Here is a 19,344-nt window from a genome sequence, read left to right on the forward strand (position 1 = left end):
CGAATCCGAAACAAAATAAGGCGAGTCCTTATCACAAACTGTCCCAAAGATATTTAATGTTTTGCTAAACATGTCTAGTGTTGCGCCCGACTTCAGTTAAAAGCCAAATTGTTTTATACATTTTGTTAATAGACGCCAGACAGAAGAGGTCTGCACCTGATGCAGATTGTTTGGAGAATATTACTTTATTATTTCTTTTTTTTTATCCACTTTTTCTCGTTTTATTTTTTCTCCCATCCCAATTTCGCTGTGCCAATTCTCCCCTCCCCTGTCTTTAACGTTGCTCGCATATGCCCCCCACTGGCCGGTTGTAGGGAGGATAGAAGCCTTGCATCACGCGTCCCCTCCGATACACGAGGAGGCAGCCTGTCGCATCTTTTCACCTGCCAGCGCGGACTCTCATTGGCGAGGTGTAACATGTGGGAGGCTCACACTACCCCCGCCATTTCCTGTCTCTGCTGTGCAGGCGTCCCCCAACCGACCTGTAGGATTCGCTGTCCACAACGTCCAGATTACCACCCATCGACTTCCACCCGCTAACTCTGCCAATTGAGTTAGTATGACGGCCGGCCCAAGCCAGAGGCAACGCAGACAGCCGGATTCAAACCCGGTGTCTCTTGCGTTGGATTACTTTACTATTTCTCTAATATATATCAGACCGACTATAGCTAGGCTATATATTTCAGCTATAATGTCCTAACAGAGAAACTACCACCACCTAAAACATCCTTATTATACTTTGTTTTATCCATAGGCAGTAGCGCTTTGAAGGTATAATAACTTCGGTGGACAGCGCCTTGGTGCTGAAGTGTCATTCAAACTATCCTTACTTAAATATGGCTGACGGGCGACGACGGCACCACACATGTGAACAGTAACAATGCAATTAATTAATGTCTTGTTGTAATTAGTATATACCCAATGTAGGGGTGGACGGTATGGTCTAAAATTTATATCACGGTATAATTTGAAGCATAGACGGTAACAGTATATATCACGGTATCAGTGTTTCCGTTAGAATATTTTTTTTTGCCTGATAGGCAGGCTATATAAAGAATGACATCCTCAAGGCATGTAGATTTATAATATTTTAACTTAAAACTAGGCTACTTTTGCGTATAAAGTCATTATATTCCAAATAAAATAAGTCCCGAGTCGAGACTCTGTGCTGCTCCCATTGCAAACAGCGAGGCTGGATGCTGGATTTTGCTAGAAGCATATGTAGCTGCAGAGCCGCAGAGCCAGGGGCGCTTTCAGGTCTGGTCACAGGCCCGCTCAACAGCGCCCCCCCCCCCACCCAACGGCTGAATTGCCAATGGCTGAATTGGAGTATTGCACAGTGCTGAATTGAACGTATTTCCGGTGCTTTAGACGTTGCTCTTTTATATTGAAACCCCCCCACCGGAAGTAAAATTGATGCCTCGTTTTCTGCCTACACGTCCGGTTCTGTGTTTGTTGGTTTTCGTTAGCTAGCACCATATCAACACCAGCCATGGGAATACTGTTTTCTAAATTGTGGAGGCTTTTAAGCGTCAAGGTAAGAGGATTTGAAGGCATAGTAACCATAAACTTCAATCGGTTCGGATCCTTTGAATGAAATGAGAATGTAAACAAACACTGGCGTCACGTTAGAAAGTATCACTGCGTTGCGTGAAATCACTGACTGAGCCCAGAGGGGAGTGGTTCGGCAAAAAATTGTTCAGAGTATATTTGCTCAGAAAACGTAAATGTCTAATTCAATTATTTTTTATTTCTCCACGTGGTAAATACACAGGTCACAACATGTTTACAGGAACGTTTTGGAGTGTATTTCGTGACTGTAGGGGACTGTAGGGAACTTCAGGGTAAAGGACTGCCCCACTTCCAGTGATGAAGCTAAGCTATGCTAACGGTGCGGGCGTTCCCTAAGCCTACTGCACGCACAGAGAAGAAAAGGGTATGCATCTTCTTGTCTAACTCCAGGGAAGATGGCAAATAAGCTCATTTCCCAAAATGTTGGCGTTTTCCTTTAAAGGAAACTGGTATCTATCTTCTTGTCTGTCTCTGGAGAAGACGGTAAGCTAATTTCCCAAAATGTTGGCGTGTTCTTTTAAGCTAGGCTAGCTGCGTGTTCTTTTAAGGTAATGTGTCATTTTTGAGGTTAGGGTGAATGAATGAATGAATGAAACCTTTATTTAACAGATTGCAGAATGGGTACAATACAGTACGGCTCAATACACACAATTGTTAAGGGGATGCAGACCAGAGAAAGACGTTTGTCTTGTTTACATCAGGGCCCCCCATTTTAAGATAAGATAAGATATTCCTTTATTGATCCCCTTGGGGAAATTCAGGCATCATAGCAGCATGGGGGAAGGGGGGGGGGGGGTGGTACAGGTAGTAAAAACAACACAGGCAGTGTAAACAATTAGGTCAATTTGGTCAGTATAATTTACTATCTAACTAGCTGAAAAGAAAAATATTCACATTATTCACAGTGTCACATAAGGTGCAGTATGCATAAGGTAGTGTTATAATTTACTATCTACTGAGTATACATTATTCACAGTATCACAGTATCCACTGAAATATACATTATTCACAGTATCACAGTATCCACATAAGGTGCAGTATGCCTAAGGTAGTGTAGGTTGTCCTCCTTGGGTTCCTATAAGTCTCAGGTCAATGTCTGGTAGCAGTCGCTGCCCCCTGTTGTGGGGCCTGGAGGCTGCTAGTCGCTGCCCACTGTTGTGGAGCCTGATGGCCGCTGGTATGAAGGACTGTCCGAGGCGGTTAGTTGAGTGTCGGGGGGGAATGAGTCTGTGGCTGAACGAGCTTCTCATCTTGACTAGCTCGTCGTAGAGGGGGTGGTAGGGGTTCTCCATGATGGCAGCCAGCTTCCTTATCATCCCCCTCTCTGCCATCACCTCTAGTCTAGGTAGCTCCACTCTCACCACAGAGCTAGCCTTCCTCACCAGCTTGTTGAGCTTGTTGGTGTCCCTTGAGTTGATGTAGCCTCCCCAGCATGCCACAGCATAGAAGAGGATGCTGGCCACTACAGACTGGTAAAATGACTGCAGCAGTCTGTTGCACACATTGAAGGACCTGAGTCTCCTCAGGAAGAACAGCCTGCTCTGTCCCTTCCTGTAGAGGGCCTCTGTGTTATCCGACCAGTCCAGTTTATTGTTCAGGTGTACCCCAAGGAACTTATGAGTCCACCACCTCCACATCCACCCCTCGGATGGTGATGGGAATCGGGGGGGTTGCTGTCGCTCCACCCCACGAAGCTCTCCACCAGGGCTCTGTACTCCTCCTCATCATCGTCGGTGATGTAGCTTACGATGGAGGAGTCGTCTGAGAACTTCTGCAGGTGGCACCCGCTTGAGTTGCGGCAGAAGTCAGAAGTCATCAATTCATTGACATTTATGACATACACAACATACATGACGACATGACATTTATGGCATAGGGACATACATGACATACAGGTATATAGTACTGTTACATTTGTGACATATACGATATGCAAATATACACTACTGTTACCCATATATCCCAACAGAGAATATATACATATGATGGGGAGGAGACTGTACAAGGTTAAGGTAATGGGTAAAGTTAAGGGACTATGGAATGCTTGTAGTCAGTTGAAGATCCGCACACTGTATTTCTGTGTGTATTTGCGGAATGTGTGTTAATGTGTGGCATCTGTTAATTGTTTTGACCTACTTAACCATGATAAGGCATAGTGTCTGTGTGAAAAAGAGGGGGGGAGAGAGTGAGTGAGGGTAGGAATGCACAGCACTGACTTGAATGGAATCTGGGAGTGTAGGCCTAGTTATAACAGACGGGAATGTTTGAAGGTCAGAATATTTTACCTCAACATCAGACAACGATCGCTCCCCTCCAGCATTACCACAGAGCAATGTCTAGTTAGTGGATCCCACCAGTCTTTTTATTTTATTTTTTTTAACAACGTTTTTATTCAAAGAGTATATATCCACAGTGATACAGTATATATACATGTCACATGCTCTGTTTCTTTTCTTCTTATCGAGTATCCCTCCCTCCCGCCCCACCCTAAATAGGAAACATAAGACAAAAATAAATAAATACACATACAAAATAAAAATAAACAAATATACAGATACAAAATAAAATATTATAATCCAATTTAACAACATATGATACTCTTGAAGGAGAAGTCTATTCAGTATGGAAATAATGAAACATAAGTGCATTCTAGGTCCAATACACACGCCAGGTCGTGTGACCCTAAATAAGTGAAGCGAGAGAATAAATAAATACACCCCAACAACTGCCATCAACAAGTAGGCCTACTCCACGATAATCTCCCCTCTCCCTCGATCCTTGTGCATTTGTGTATGATTAAACCTTATTCCAGTACACAAGATTAGCCTGACCCTAACCAGATTGGTCTGGTGAGTTTCTTTTGAAAGGTATTGTCCTGATTGGAGCACTCATTTTAACGAAGCAATTGCACATGTACTGAGCAACTTCAGCAGTATCTGCAAACCAGTTAATCACTGTGCTAATGTTTTGAGTGCATACCCATTGGGTAAATTGAAAATCCAGCTTGCTTAGTAGTGTAATTGATGCAATACCATTAGCTTACTCACAAGTCCCGTGGCCGGTTTCCTGGCCTGGTTTCCACCTAACCGGGAAGCGCCACAGGCAGTAAACGGGGTCACAAGACTGAAACGTGTTCATCCACACCATAACATGCACGCAAAACCTTTAACCATCCACACCAGAAAACCACGTGCCTTGAGCGTTGCCTGTGTGTGGTATGACGAACAATACCACTTACCCTTAGCCGCCAGAGGTGTACCCCTCCTGCTGACTTGTTGTATGCAATTTGTAAAATCGCTTTGGATACAAGCGTCAGCTAAATGACCCAAATGTAAATGCGTGATTCATGATGGAACAAAGCACAGCGTGTGGTGACTGTGTCATACTGGGACTGGTTCCAACACATGGCGTCACTCTAAAGCATAGGCAATGCAGCAAGGCCCGCAGTTTTCTGCTGTGGATGGTTTAAATGTTTTGCCTGCATGTTATTGTGTGGATTAACAATTTTGCTGTCTGTGACGCTTCTCGGCCACGGGACTCTGAGTCAAGCCAATTAAGTTACATCAACTATCCTGCTGTCCAGTGTTTCATACTTAATGTCCAAACATCCAAAATATCCTCAACTGTATGGGAGGGAGAAATATCTTGCTCGGGAAACATCAGATATATTGTCCACCCATCTCTCTCCCTCCCTCTCTCCCAGCGCTTCAGCTAAATCTGGTAGCACAGGTGCAGCTGTCGTGTCTGTCTGTCCACAGCTTCCAGTCAATCAGTGCCACCTGCCAATATTAGCCAATAATTGGATGCAGGTGTTTCCTACCATCTCTCTCTCTCTCTCTCTCTGTTCTGTGAGGGACATTTATTAGCATGCACAGATCATGTAAATGCTTCTAGCAATGCATGATATTAAAAGCACAAAAGCTGTCCCCAGCTGCTACAGAGCACTCTGGTGCTCATGTCGGGATGTGCACCGATCCATGCGTTGCTAGAGGCAGCTTCAGTTCAGCTTCAACTTTCCCATTGTTATTTGTGTGCATCAGTGATTAACTCATTCTCTGCCACGCTGTTTCCGGGATATGGCTATGCGCTGCCACGCATTAAACCAATGGAGTCAGTCACCTTGTTTGCAGGGCTATAACTATATTCTATATTATAGCTATGGATGCAATACTATGGCCCATTTGACATCGAGTATCTATCGTTCAAGATGTGAAAAAGGAATAATTTTTCCATCCATACATTCCCGTTTTATACCGTGGTGAATATAATATGGTTTTAGAGCGGTTTAGGGTAATTCCTGGGAGGCTAGTAATAGTCTGCGACGTGTATTATATTAAATCCATTGGCATTTCATCCCTACACATGCTACAATAAAAAATTCAAATGCATATGATCGGTATTATGTTCCATCATGAATGCATGAAAGGGGGTGGGGTTGTTTCTGATTAATTGATTGTCAATAAGTTAATAACTGCATTCGTTAGTACAACAACATACTGTACGCTGATCAGGGCGATGGATATGAAAGCAAGGCACAATCAAGCTGAAATTGACGTTAAATTGCTCTAACCTGTGGCTGGTGGGATTCCAAAAAAAATATTCCAATTATTTGATTGCCATCTGGTAGATCGTATGTCCATTTGGCCCACGACAACCCACCACAGCATAATGAATCGGGGGTCCCGAAAACAATTCAATGCGATCGGGTGAAGCTCTAGGTTCAGGTTATTAGAAAAGTCCGCCCGGACCAATATAATCGACGCACAGCTCAATACACAGGGCTAGATCCACAAAGAATGGATTGCACGGAGCAAGTTGCACCCTTACTTACAATTCATTATGAATTGAAAATGGGGGACCCTGATGTAAACGAGACGAAAGTCTTTCTCTGGTCTGCATCCCCTTAACAATTGTGTGTATTGAGCCGTACTGTATTGTACCCATTCTGCAATCTGTTAATAAAACTTTCATTCACTCAATCAATCTGCACAATAACGATCAAATAACTAGTATACTTGTTGTTGGCGGCCAATAACGAGTTTAATTGTTGTTGGCAGAGAAAGAGTTATGGTGAGAATCTACTCATGGTTCTTCAACAGTAGAGCAAAACACATTGATGAGCCACGAGGTGAATGGTCATTTAGGTTATGAATGAATGAGTGAAAGATTTTTATTTCCGAACAAGTATAAAAACTAAAATATATCATTTGACATATACAAAAGATAATAAAAAAAATAAGACTAAAAGAGAAACCGATAAACAAATCATAGTTTACCCTGTTCGAAAAAGGAAGAAGTATACATTTTTTTTTTTTTTTTTATTCCTACCCCTTTTTAACTCTAATTATATAATTTTATTCTATTAATTATGTATGCTCTATCTCTATACAATCCAATATTTTATATATACATTTTATACATTTATATAAATATATATATATATAATATATACTAAATAAATACCATATGATATACATCATTTATTCTATTTTTATTAAAAAAAAATTATCATCCCAATCAACACACTTCCTTTTACAGATACCCATTTAAGAAAGATTTTTTGTAAATCTTTTTAAACTGATTTATGTTTGTAGCTCTAACTCCAGACTGTTTCACAAGTCCACCCCACTGATTGACATGCACATACTTTTCATTTTGGTTCTGACACTGAGTTTTTTTTTAAAGTGTATCTCTCCTCTCAGATTATAGCCACCTTCTCTTTCCCTGAACATTATTTGTATATTTTTTGGCAACAGGTTATTTCTGGCATTGTACATGATTTGTACTACCCCCCCCCCCCCCCCCCCCCCCCTCACAGTGAGCTGTGGTGTTCCACAAGGAAGCATACTAGGACCGCTACTGTTCCTAATTTATGCAAATGACATGTCGTCAGCTTGTGACTGCAACTTGTTCTTGTTCGCAGACGACTCAGCCCTGCTGGTCTCTGACAAGTTACAGGTTGAAAAAACCCTCAGCTCGGAACTAGGCAAAATTTGCATATGGCTCGCTAATAACAAACTATCATTACACATGGGCAAAACGGAGTCCATTCTCTTCGGTTCAAATAACAAACTCAGCAAGACCGACGGCTTCTCAGTTACAGTGGGTGACAATATTGTCACAAGTAAGATGAAATTACCTACCTGGGTTCCATCCTAGAGGCTAATCTTTCCTGTGACAAAATGGCATCCAATGTAATAAAAAAAGTCAACCAACGAACTCTATTCTTGTACCGGATCTCCTCTCTGGTAAACAAGAATACCCTGAAGACTCTGGCAGGAGCACTCATACAAGGGTACTACGACTATGCTTGCACCTCATGGTACCAAAGCACCTCAAAGGCGCTAAAAACCAAATTACAAACATCTCAAAACGAACTGGTCAGACTACTGCTTGACCTTACTCCTAGAACCCACCTCACCCCTGCCCACTTTGACAACCTAGGATGGCTTAGAGTAGACGACAGAGTACAGCAACTTGCAATGGGCCTGGTCTACAAGATACATTACACGACCAAAGTACCCATGTAAATGTCAAAATACTTCCCAAAGGTCAGTGAATACCACGATCACAACACCAGAGGGAGCTCCACTAAACACGTTTCGCAATTATGCCACATCAATGTGGAACGCCCTGCCCAAAGCTGTAAAGGAATGTGAATCACTACCCACTTTCAAAACCACTCTCAAAGAACACCTACGGGAGACTGCAATTCGAAACTGGCCCATGTAAATGTCCTAACCCAACCCCCTCCAATGTACAGTAAATGACCAAGTATGGTTTTGTCAATATTCCAATGTACAGTTTTGCTTGTACAGTTGTACAGTTCCCCACCCACCCCTCCTACCCAACCCCCCCCCACCCCACCCACGAACCACCTCCAATGTACAGCCCCCACCCCACCTACCCAACCCCTCCCAATGTACAGTTTTTACGTCAAACGTCTTTTCTGGACTCTTTTTGTATCACAAACATTACTGTATTTGCAAATCTGGTATGTCATAAATGTATAGATGTAGCAGACTAGCAGTACTGTCTATCTGTATGTCATGTTTGTCATATATGTCCTGATGAATTGAAAATGGGGGACCCTGATGTAAACAAGACTAAAGTCTTTCTCTGGTCTGCATCCCCTTAACAATTGTGTGTATTGAGCTGTACTGTATTGTACCCATTCTGCAATCTGTTAATAAAGTTTTCAATCAATCAATGTGCTAACATATTTAGCCCTTTTCTCTGTAAGCGAGTGTGTCATGTTTGCTATCAATGGATATATGAACTGCTAGCACTAGCAACTAAGTGTAACCAAACAACTTTCTCATTCCAAACTGGCTACGCCGCCACATAGCATAAGTTGTGCCGTGGGTCAGGATCCTTCATGCTTGCATTGCATGGTTAATGGTCCTCCTCGAGCTTACATTTTTAAAGCTACATTAATCGTTTTCTCACCAATAGAGAGCAGCAAGGTAACATAAATAAAAAGGCTGCCCCCCTCCCCCTCTCTCTCCAAAAATTACAGACTTGATGTAAATACATCACATTATAAACATGTGACAATGGCCAAAAGCAAACATGAACTACAGGTACACAGTATTGATGTAATTATCGTATAAAATAATTTTTTTTTAATTCATAGGTTTATCAACTACAAGGATGTTTTCATAAATATGACAATATTACTAAATATATTACACTGGCCTTTTACTTTTATTAAAAAAAAAAGATTCTGCAGGAATCGCGCTTTACTGTAATACACAAAACACGTTGTCATTTTTCGGCCTATTATGAATAGTTTTCAAATAAATGTGTACTTATGCACGCTATAGAAGCGGGCTGAAAAATCGATTATCTTATTTCCTGATCAGCTACACACACTCACAGCCACACACACACATATGGGACACGTTGATATATAGGTGAAAACAGCTCTGATTATCCCAATACTGGTAAAATAGATTCCTTACCTCAGATCAGATGTTCTCCAAAAAGATTATTCCAATTCCTGATCGCCATTCCAAATATCGATCGCGTTTATTGATCCAACTCTGGGTGGTCGAAAGACATATTCCATGCTGTTCTGATGGTGGGCGATGACTGGGATCGTCTCCGGTTACTTGCCTGACAAGTAAAATGTGGATTCCGGACTCTTTTATCCCCCCATGCGTTTCATTCAGTGCAATCCTGGACAATCCTGGACTTCCTGACGGGCAGACCCCAGGTGGTAAGAGCAGGCAACTGCACCTCCTCATCCATCACGCTCAACATAGGGGCCCCCCAGGGCTGTGTTCTGAGCCCCCTCCTCTACTCCCTGTACACACATGACTGCGTGGCACAGCGGAACAACAACACAATCATCAAATTTGCTGATGACACAGTAGTGGTGGGCCTGATCTCTGCCAACGACGAGAGGGCCTACCTGGAAGAGGTAGAGAATCTGTCACAGTGGTGTCAGGAGAACTGCCTCTCCCTGAACGTCAGCAAAACAAAAGAGATGATTGTGGACTTCAGGAGGTCGGGGGTCAAGGACTACAGCCCCCTCAGCATCGATCGACGGGGCACCGGTTGAGAGAGTGAACAGTTTCAAGTACCTCGGAGCCCACATATCCGAGGACTTGACATGGACCACACACATTGACAGTGTTGTGAAGAAGGCACGACAACGCCTCTACTTCCTCAGGCGCCTAAGGAAGTTCCAAGTCAGTCAGAAGATCCTTAGGAACTTCTACTCATGTACAATAGAGAGCATCCTGACTGGCAACATCACCTCCTGGTTTCGGAATAGCACTGCACAAGACCGTAGCAGACTACAAAGAGTGACACGTTCAGCCGAACGCACAATTGGAGGGGGGCTTCCCACCCTCCAGAACATTTACAACAAGCGGTGCAGGGGGAAGGCTAAGAGAATTATTAAGGACTCGAGCCACCCGAACAACTGCCTCTTTGAACTGCTGCGGTCAGGCAAGCGATACCGGAGTCTTAAGGCGAGCACAGAAAGACTCAGAAGAAGCTTCTATCCCCAGGCCATCAGGCTGCTAAACGAACAATAAACACTATGCAACAACCATCAAATGCACACAGCACACACACCCACACGCACACACTCACTTAAACCACACAAACACACTTTATATTTATTGATAAAGGATTTGCACTACAACTCGTACACCCACTGTAAATTGTACCTAAATTGCACCTCATCCCATTTCTGCCTTGCACTATATAGTATTGTATTAGTACACTGCACAGTATTGTATATTATATGGTAACTCAGTTACGTCTATTCTGCATCGAACATTGTACATATGTCTATACTGAACACTGTGACCTCATTTTTTTTTTTACTTCTAATTTACATGCTATACTATGTTATTTTATTTCATACTTATCTTGTCTTGCACAGTCTCTGGAGCGTAACAGTAAGAAGCATTTTGTATAAAAGTATTCTGTACTTCTGTATGACAACTATTAAAGAAACTTGAAACTTGAAACTTGAATCCAATGGGGTGCAGTACCATCCGGAGAGACGATAGGGGCGGTATTTTCCCTGTTCGAGCTCAGACAGATCCCCACTGGTAACGTGAGGAATGAAAAATGTATGGAAATCGATAATAATAAAAAATAACGATTTAAAAACTAGATTTCTCGTCGGCTGGCACTCAGCGGTTGGCATGAACTAACGAGAAATCTCGTCGCTGGCACTCAAAGTGTTAAGCTCATAGAAGCAGTTCTGTCTGGTTCAAAGTTGTTGCTTTTAAACCTCTTAGAACCAGTGTTGTTTCAATCATAGCTCTTATAAGCAGTGTTTTTTTTTTTCAGAGCTCTTATAAGCAGTGTTGTTTAGGTCCAGAGCTCTTAGAAGCAATGTTGTTTTGTTCAGAGCGTCTAGAAGCAGTGTTTTGTTCAGAGCTCTTATAAGCAGTGTTGTCTTGTTCAGAGCTCCTAGAAGCATTGGGCCTCATTCATGAAGCGATATAAGAACAGATTTCGTTCTTAACTAGCATTTCCTCTTATTTTGTTCTTACCTCGGATTCAGCAATGTTTTCTTATTGTTGCTTTTCTCTCAGGCAAGACCAAATTCTAAGAATGGTCGAGAGCACTCTTACCCAGATAAGAAACTCTTACCCAGATGAGAAACATTAAAAAAGCCTACCATTCCTAATGCTCAAAGACACTTTTAAAACAAACAATACAATACAATACAGTTTTAGTAGATGGATACAATAAAAAAAATATATATAAAAAGGTGAGAGAGGAAGGAGTTCATGAGTTGAAAGCAAACCATTGGTCAATTGCCCCCAAATACCCCAAATATGACTTTATAAACCCAGAACTTTTCAAGAATTATTATTATTATTATAACTTATTGCGTGCGTTCTTCTTCTGAAATTGATTATATATTGCTGTTAGAACAGTTAGATGCTGGCTGCCCAGGCCGTACGCATAGAACGCATACAACATCTCTCCTCTCCTCTCCTCTCTTCTCTGCTCCTATAGTTCTGAGCGCATTCCAGTATTTCCCAACCTACTGCACGATTGGTTCTTGACAAGCGTCGTCAAGTCGTTCAGTATTGACAAAGCCTACTTTGCTGGAACGATTTATTTCGCACTATACAGTATGCGGTATAAGTACAAGTATAAGTCTTTATTTGTTATCAGATTAACACACACACATGCGATGAGCGACCCACAGGAACACACACATGCACTGAGTCGCGAGTCGTGTGTGTGTCATTTTGAGATCTGTCGCAAATCGCTTCCTGTTGAAATGGATCAGACAACGATCAGACGCTGAGACTCTGCTGTTTTACACACGCCTCATTCACCTTATAAGGAGATGGTGGGCGTGTCTGTATGCAAATGATTTTAGCACAAGTCTGATTATCCTAACACTGATAACATAGATTCCTTACCTGACATCAGATGGTATCCAAATGGTATATTCCAATTCCTGATCACCATTCGAAAAAATCGATAAGTATATTGATCCAACGTGTGTACAGTATAACCCATGATCGCCGTGGCTCAGAGGCTCCAGAATGAACTCTGGTAACTCCGGCTGCATGGGTGAGAAGTAAAATGTGGACTGGAATATTTTGAGTCCATTCCAAAAGGGTGATTTACCATCTGGGAGACGATAGGGGGCGCTTTTTTCACATCTGATCGCCGGCGGCCCCTGGATCTCCAACGGTAGGCTCGCGTGATGCAATATGATTTCAGATCGCTTAAAAATAAAACAATCTGAGAAAAGCTGTGACGTGGCTTTCAACGTCACTATCGTAAACCCGAGATTAGCCGTGAGTGGCGCTCAAAGTGTTAACAGACAGGTAAGCAAGAATATAAGAAAAATAATGAGTATTGTTGAATGAGGCCCATTGTTGTTTTGTTCAGAGCTCTTAAACATTGTTGTTTTGTTCTGAGCTCTTAACACTTTCAGTGCCCACGACGTGATATGACGTTTTATCAGCCCAATGCCTGAATGCCCACGACGCTAATTATAGTTTTATTTTTTTATTAGCGATCTGAATTCATATTTCATCAACCGAGTCTCCCGTTGGTACACCAGCCCCATCGCGTGTATGCTTTCCGCAACGGAGTTCGGTTTCCGGGTTCCTCTGATTGGCCGCGACCCCCACGTGACGCCGCTGCTCTGCTGTGTGTTGTGTTGCAGCGCGCACCAGAGCGGCAGAGGTCCCTGCCTTCCTCAATGTATACGCATGGAAGTATTGACTACGCCGTAACGAATAATTAAAAAAATATACCGTTAACTGGAATATGTTGTGCCTTTACACATATGTTGGATTATGTAATTGGTTTGTCATGACAAACAAATAAAAAAATCGCGATTTACCCGCTGGCTACAACACACTCAGAGGCAGGAATACTAAGCTCCCCCTTAAGCTCCAGGAGAGAGGCTGAAAACCCGCAGTTCTTGCCCGACTGATGGGAGCCGAATCCCCAGATCCAATTTGTCTGATGAATACCCCCAAAATATGGAGGTCCCGAATGCATGGAAGTATTGATTGCGCCGTAACGAATAATTAAAAAAAGATACCGTTAACTGGAATATGTTGTGCCTTTACACATATGTTGGATTATGTAATTGGTTTGTCATGACAAACAAATAAAATATTGCATCGGCGGCTGTCTCTGGCTTGCTCCAGCGGACACCAGAGCTCAGCCAGCGGCGAGAATATGCTGCCGCGAGCGGCATGGCTGAGCTCTGGTGTCCGCTGGAGCAAGCCAGAGACAGCCGGCGATGCGATATTTTATTTGTTTGTCATGACAAACCAATTACATAATCCAACATATGTGTAAAGGCACAACATATTCCAGTTAACGGTATCTTTTTTTAATTATTCGTTACGGCGCAATCAATACTTCCATGCGTATAAATTGAGGAAGGCAGGGACCTCTGCCGCTCTGGTGCGCGCTGCAACACAACACACAGCAGAGCGGCAGCGTCACGTGGGGGTCGCGGCCAATCAGAGGAACCCGGAAACCGAACTCTGTTGCGGAAAGCATACACGCAGCCCCATCAGTGGCTCAGAATGGAAAAAAGCGCCCCCTATCGTCTATCCCTGAAAACTGCACGTCAGTCGCTTAGGATCAGTGATATGTAGAGGCGGGGCCAGCTGGCTCCCTGAGCTGGCAAGCCGTCTGCTCAACATGGAAGTGATCGCGGGACGGGAATCAGCCTGGAATATATATTCAGTTAGAGCTGCCGCGGTATTGATGTTTTCCTTACCGCACAAATTTGCGAAATATTTCCTACCGCCGCGGTTATTGCAAAAAGAATAAAAAAAAGTTTGAATGTTTTTTTTTTTTTTAGTAGTCTACTCTTTATAGCATATAGCCTGCCTCTAGTCTAATGGCGCTTTTCCACTGCATAGTACCTACTCGACTCGACCCGCTTTAGGTACCTGGTACTTCGTTCCTTTTCCACTGCAGGTACTACTCCGTTTGTCTCCGTGTGAGGACGCAGGCGGCGCCGCTTGTGTACACTGAAAGCTCCGTGAGCATAGCTATGTCCGAGGGCTTGCAGCAAGCCAGAGTTTAACACAGTTTCAATCAATCAATCAATCAATCAATCAATAACAACATTAACCAGACTCTCGTGTTTATTCTGCTAAAGCTAACGTTACCTCTCATTGTGTCTATTCTACCAAGCAACCCGGGTTTAACGTTACCTCTCGTGTCTATCTGCTGACGTTAGCGTTAGCATTAGGCTAACAACAACAAGCTTAACACATCAGCGATCTTTATGTGACACTAAACGCTCCGCTCGGTGGTAAATTGGGTTGATGTCGTTTTTGTTTCATCAATAAATGAGGCAGAATACACAGTGAATCCATCCTTTTTTGTTTATTGCACTTGGTCCTGTTGCAAACAAATCCAGAATGAAATGAATCCTTAGCGAGGCAGTAAAGATGGCGGCTTTATGCTTATGTGCAGGACGCTCCAACGTGTGACACGTCTCTCTTCTGACCAATCAGTGGTCTGCAGTGTTTCACGTGACTTTTCTGGTACCACTTCTACCCAATAGGGTCGCTTGGAACCTCGACAGAGGAGTAGGGTATATCTGCAGAGCCGCAAGCCCAACGAGAGCAGGGCACTTTATTATTATTATTATTATAAAAAACAGCGGTGATGCGGTATTCAGCCTAACTCTAGTCTGCGGTGGCCGTGATGTAACAGCGATACCGCGGTAATCGCGGCAGCTCTATTCACAGTAGCCAATCGATAGTAGACAGTAGTGATCAATTTTTGGAATGGCGATCAGGAATTGGAATGATCTTTTTGGAGAACATCTGATCTGAGGTAAGGAATCTATTTTACCAGTCTTGGGATAATCAGAGTTGTATTCGCTGAGATATCAACGTGTCCCTGTGTGTGTGTGTGTGTGATGTTGAGGAAATGAGGTAATCGATTTTCAGCTCGCGGCCCCAGCGTGCATACGTACACATATACTATCGATAATCTAGCGTTTATTTGAAAACTAATAAATAGGCCGAAAAATGTCAAAGTTTGTGTATTCTAGAATATTCCAGTACAGGGCGTTTATCATGGAATCTTTTTATTTTCCTTGAAAACGAGGGCTTTTCAAAATGCTATAAAACGAAAATGAACCGATAAAAAACAATCCGCTTCGACAATGTTGACTAGAAAACGAGTCATTGATAAGCGACGGGCAGATTAGACACATAGCCATAATTTAAAACATAGATTAGGCGTTATTAACGCTAACATTGAAGTGGATGGTGGGCATTCAAGCACTAAATCGTGCGCCCCCTGCTGGCACTGAAAGTGTTAAACGTTGTTTTCTTCAGAGCTCTTAATCATTCCTCTTCCTACTAAACCATGATCCTCTGGTTGACATGGAGCAGTGTGTTGTGACCGTTTCACTCTCACAATCCTAGGAAGCCCTGCCCTCCTGCTAATTTTAACAGTCTGTTTGGGTGGCATTAAACCTACGACAATGTGCCAACTACCCGCGGGTCATTATTCAGTGTGTGCATAATAAGGTTAACCCATACTTTAACCAGACAATAGGAACATCTATTAATATGGGTAGCTATAAATAGAACTGATGTGAGAGCCGGGTTGACTTGCATGCTACAGGTCTCTAGACAGTTTCTCGGCAGTGTATTGAAGTAACAATGCTATCGGATACACGTATTCATGTCTGGGCTGCGTTCAACCATCGCTTCCAATTCATACGATCTGGGAAGGGCTTTTATTTTCTTATACAACGATTGAGAAACCTCTTGTCTCAATCAGCAAATTAACTGCTGTTTCTATTCCCATTTTCTTTTTATCCAATCAAAAGCGGGGGAAAAAACCCAGCCTGGGCAGTGTGATTTATGTACTATATATGAAACACTATGAACTCATAAGCCACTGACCAGGTGACAGTTGTTGTTATTGTTTACACAGGAGATATAGATGATGGGGAGGAGATGGCCTCATGAGGGACTTTATTTTAGCCTGGAGATGATACAGAGAGATATAGACATGGATTGCACAAAAAGAGGTTCACCTCAGCTTTTTTAATGGGTTTTCCTGTTTCATTCACTTTATGAGTGTAGATATTCCGTGATTTCTGCATAGATTCTGAAATATATTCAGTTATGTCACGTTACCATAGTAATTTAGCTGACTCTTTTTTATCCAAAGCGACTTACAAGTTCTGTACAACAGGTCAGCAAGATGGGTACAACTCTGGCAGCTAAGTAACATTGTTCATCAAACAGTGTTGAACTTGGGTGCTACTGTCTCTGTGCATAGTAGTATAGACAGATTCGCATAGTAGGTAGTAATATAGGCAAGGACGATTATTTAGTAGCAAAGTGCATGATAGTAAAAGACGGTACGAAGGTCTTATTTTTATTAAAAAAAATTTAGTCGGCAGCTAGAAATGAACAGTAAATCCAGTCCCAAGCTAACGGAAAGCCATACTCTACATGAGGATACTATACTATGTGTGTGTGTGGTCTTGGTGCTGCTGTGTGGCCCTTTTTTGTTTCAGAGATGGAGAAAGGGTTGGTGAGAATGCCAAGAAATCAGCTCTGTGTGTGTGGGTGCGTGTGGGTGCCATCCCTGTTCAATTCAATACAGCTCGGTGGTTATTTTTGGTCCGTTTCTTTCTTCCTGTCTTCCTTCGGCTCCCCGCCGTTCGCGGCACGGCCAGCTGCCGCGGCGACAGCTCTGACAGGCAGTAGGGGTTTCTTTACATCTATTTTCTAACTTCCTGCTTTTGACGACGACATCAATGTCACTTCTGACTGACCTCGAAGAACCCCTCTGATCAGCTTGTTGGAAAGAAGCTCACTTCCTCCTTTCTCGTCACCTAGTCTACTTTTTCCCTCCCTCGCTCCCTCGTCCCTCTGTCTCTTGGTCGTGGACGGTGGGCCCCTCCTTGGTTCACCCTGGCAGCGATGAAGAAGCTCTATGCGAGCTCTATTCATTGGTTAAACACAACTAACCAATAGTGTCGTCAAGACCAGTAGGGGTATAACGGTACACAGAAGCCACGGTTCGGTACGTACCTCGGTATTGGGGTCACGGTTCGGTACGAGTTCGGTACAACAGAAAAAAACGATTTATAATTATTATTAATATAATTTTTTTTTTTTTTTTTATAAATGTATATATTATATTTATGATAATTATTATTATTAAATAGAATAATTTTCTATAGGCTTGCCATGGTAATTAGTGATACTGGTGTCATTCTGTGTTCAGGCATCCACTTGCTTACTGCCCCTTTAAACGTATCCTTGCTTAGTTTCAGTTTCACTTCCAGAGAGAATTTTACTTCACGACCAGACTGAATACTAGAGAACAGATGACATATTACAACAATGGCAGAGGATTATTTGGATTTAAACACATTGGAGCTCAGATGATCTGTCCGGAAAAGTATGTTTCTTCTTTTTATTTGATTGTGCCTGCGAGTCCGGCGGGGGAGAATGTTTGTTGGCGCGTGTGTGTGTGTCGGCGACGCGTGTGGGTGCCATCACTGTTTAATTCAATACAGCTCGTGGTTATTTTTGGTCCATTTCTTTCTTCCTTCGGCTCCCCGCCGTTCACGGCACAGCCAGCTGTCGCTGCGTTTCATTTGGTTAACGTTATTGGGCGCACAAGAAAACGAAAGAAAACTGTAATGACCCTACAGCTGTTCCAATGTAAATGTGCCTTTCTCCGTGCACTTTCGCCGCTCTGAAGTCTGAGCTCTGTGTGCCCGGCCACGCGCACTGTTCTCGCACGGAACCTCGCGAGTGCCTGCATGTGGGTGTGTTTGCGCTGTGGTGCGTATTCGTCGCATGGGTGCGCGTACCGCACCGTGATGGCTGTACCGTAAATTCGCGGGACGAATACACGTACCGTTACACCCCTAGAGACCAGTGGTTCTCAACCTAAAAACAAAGGGCCTGGTCGTGGCGCCCCCCCCTCTTGATTAATGATTAGGGGAGGTCATTAGACTTCAAATATTCATTATTTCACAAGAAACTAGCATCTATATCTTGTTACTCATTCAGGTACTTGTCGCTGGTGGTAATTTACCTCCCACAATGGTGACCTTAACTTACTTAAATACCTTAACCTTTTACCTTACCTTTTACTAAATAATTTTGTATCACTTTTATTTTATTAATTTATTTCCAATTACAACAATGGTTTCAAGAAACAATCAATTGAACTAAATCAAAAGTAACAAATGATTCCCCAGAAAACTGATTAGGAAACAAGAGTTTTGTCTTCAGTGAGAAGCAAGACATCCACACTGCATCTCTAGAAGCAAGACATCTACACCACATCTCTAAAAGCAAGACATGTCGCTAGAAGCAAGACATCCACACTGCATCTCTAGAAGCAAGCAAGACATCTACACCACATCTATAAAAGCAATAGATGTCTCTAGAAGCAAGACATCTACACCACATCTCTAAAAGCAATACATGTCTCTAGAAGCAAGACATCCACACTGCGTCTCTAGAAGCACAATCCGTCTCTAGAAGCAAGACATCCACACTGCATCTCTAGAAGCAAGACATGTCTCTAGAAGCGAGACATCCACACTGCGTCTCTAGAAGCAAGACATGTCTCTAGAAGTGAGACATCTACACTGCATCTAGAAGCATCAGCAGTCCAGAGGCATCACTCACTCGCCAGTCTTTGTATTTCCTCTTGGTTTGTCATAGTTTCCACATGTGCTCATCAAGGCTAGCTTCCTCTTATCCTCTTATAAAAATAACTGCGTGACGAACGGAA

General features: G+C 42.9%; 1 protein-coding gene across 2 annotated transcripts in view; it reads left to right on the forward strand.

The window, feature by feature from the left end:
- pik3cb (phosphatidylinositol-4,5-bisphosphate 3-kinase, catalytic subunit beta) overlaps positions 1 to 19,344 on the forward strand; it is a 277,178-nt gene that overhangs the window by 113,079 nt on the left and 144,755 nt on the right. The window lies entirely within an intron of this gene.

Source organism: Notolepis coatsorum (genome assembly GCF_963971535.1).
Source record: "Notolepis coatsorum genome assembly, chromosome: 1".
Lineage (NCBI taxonomy): Eukaryota > Metazoa > Chordata > Actinopteri > Aulopiformes > Paralepididae > Notolepis > Notolepis coatsorum.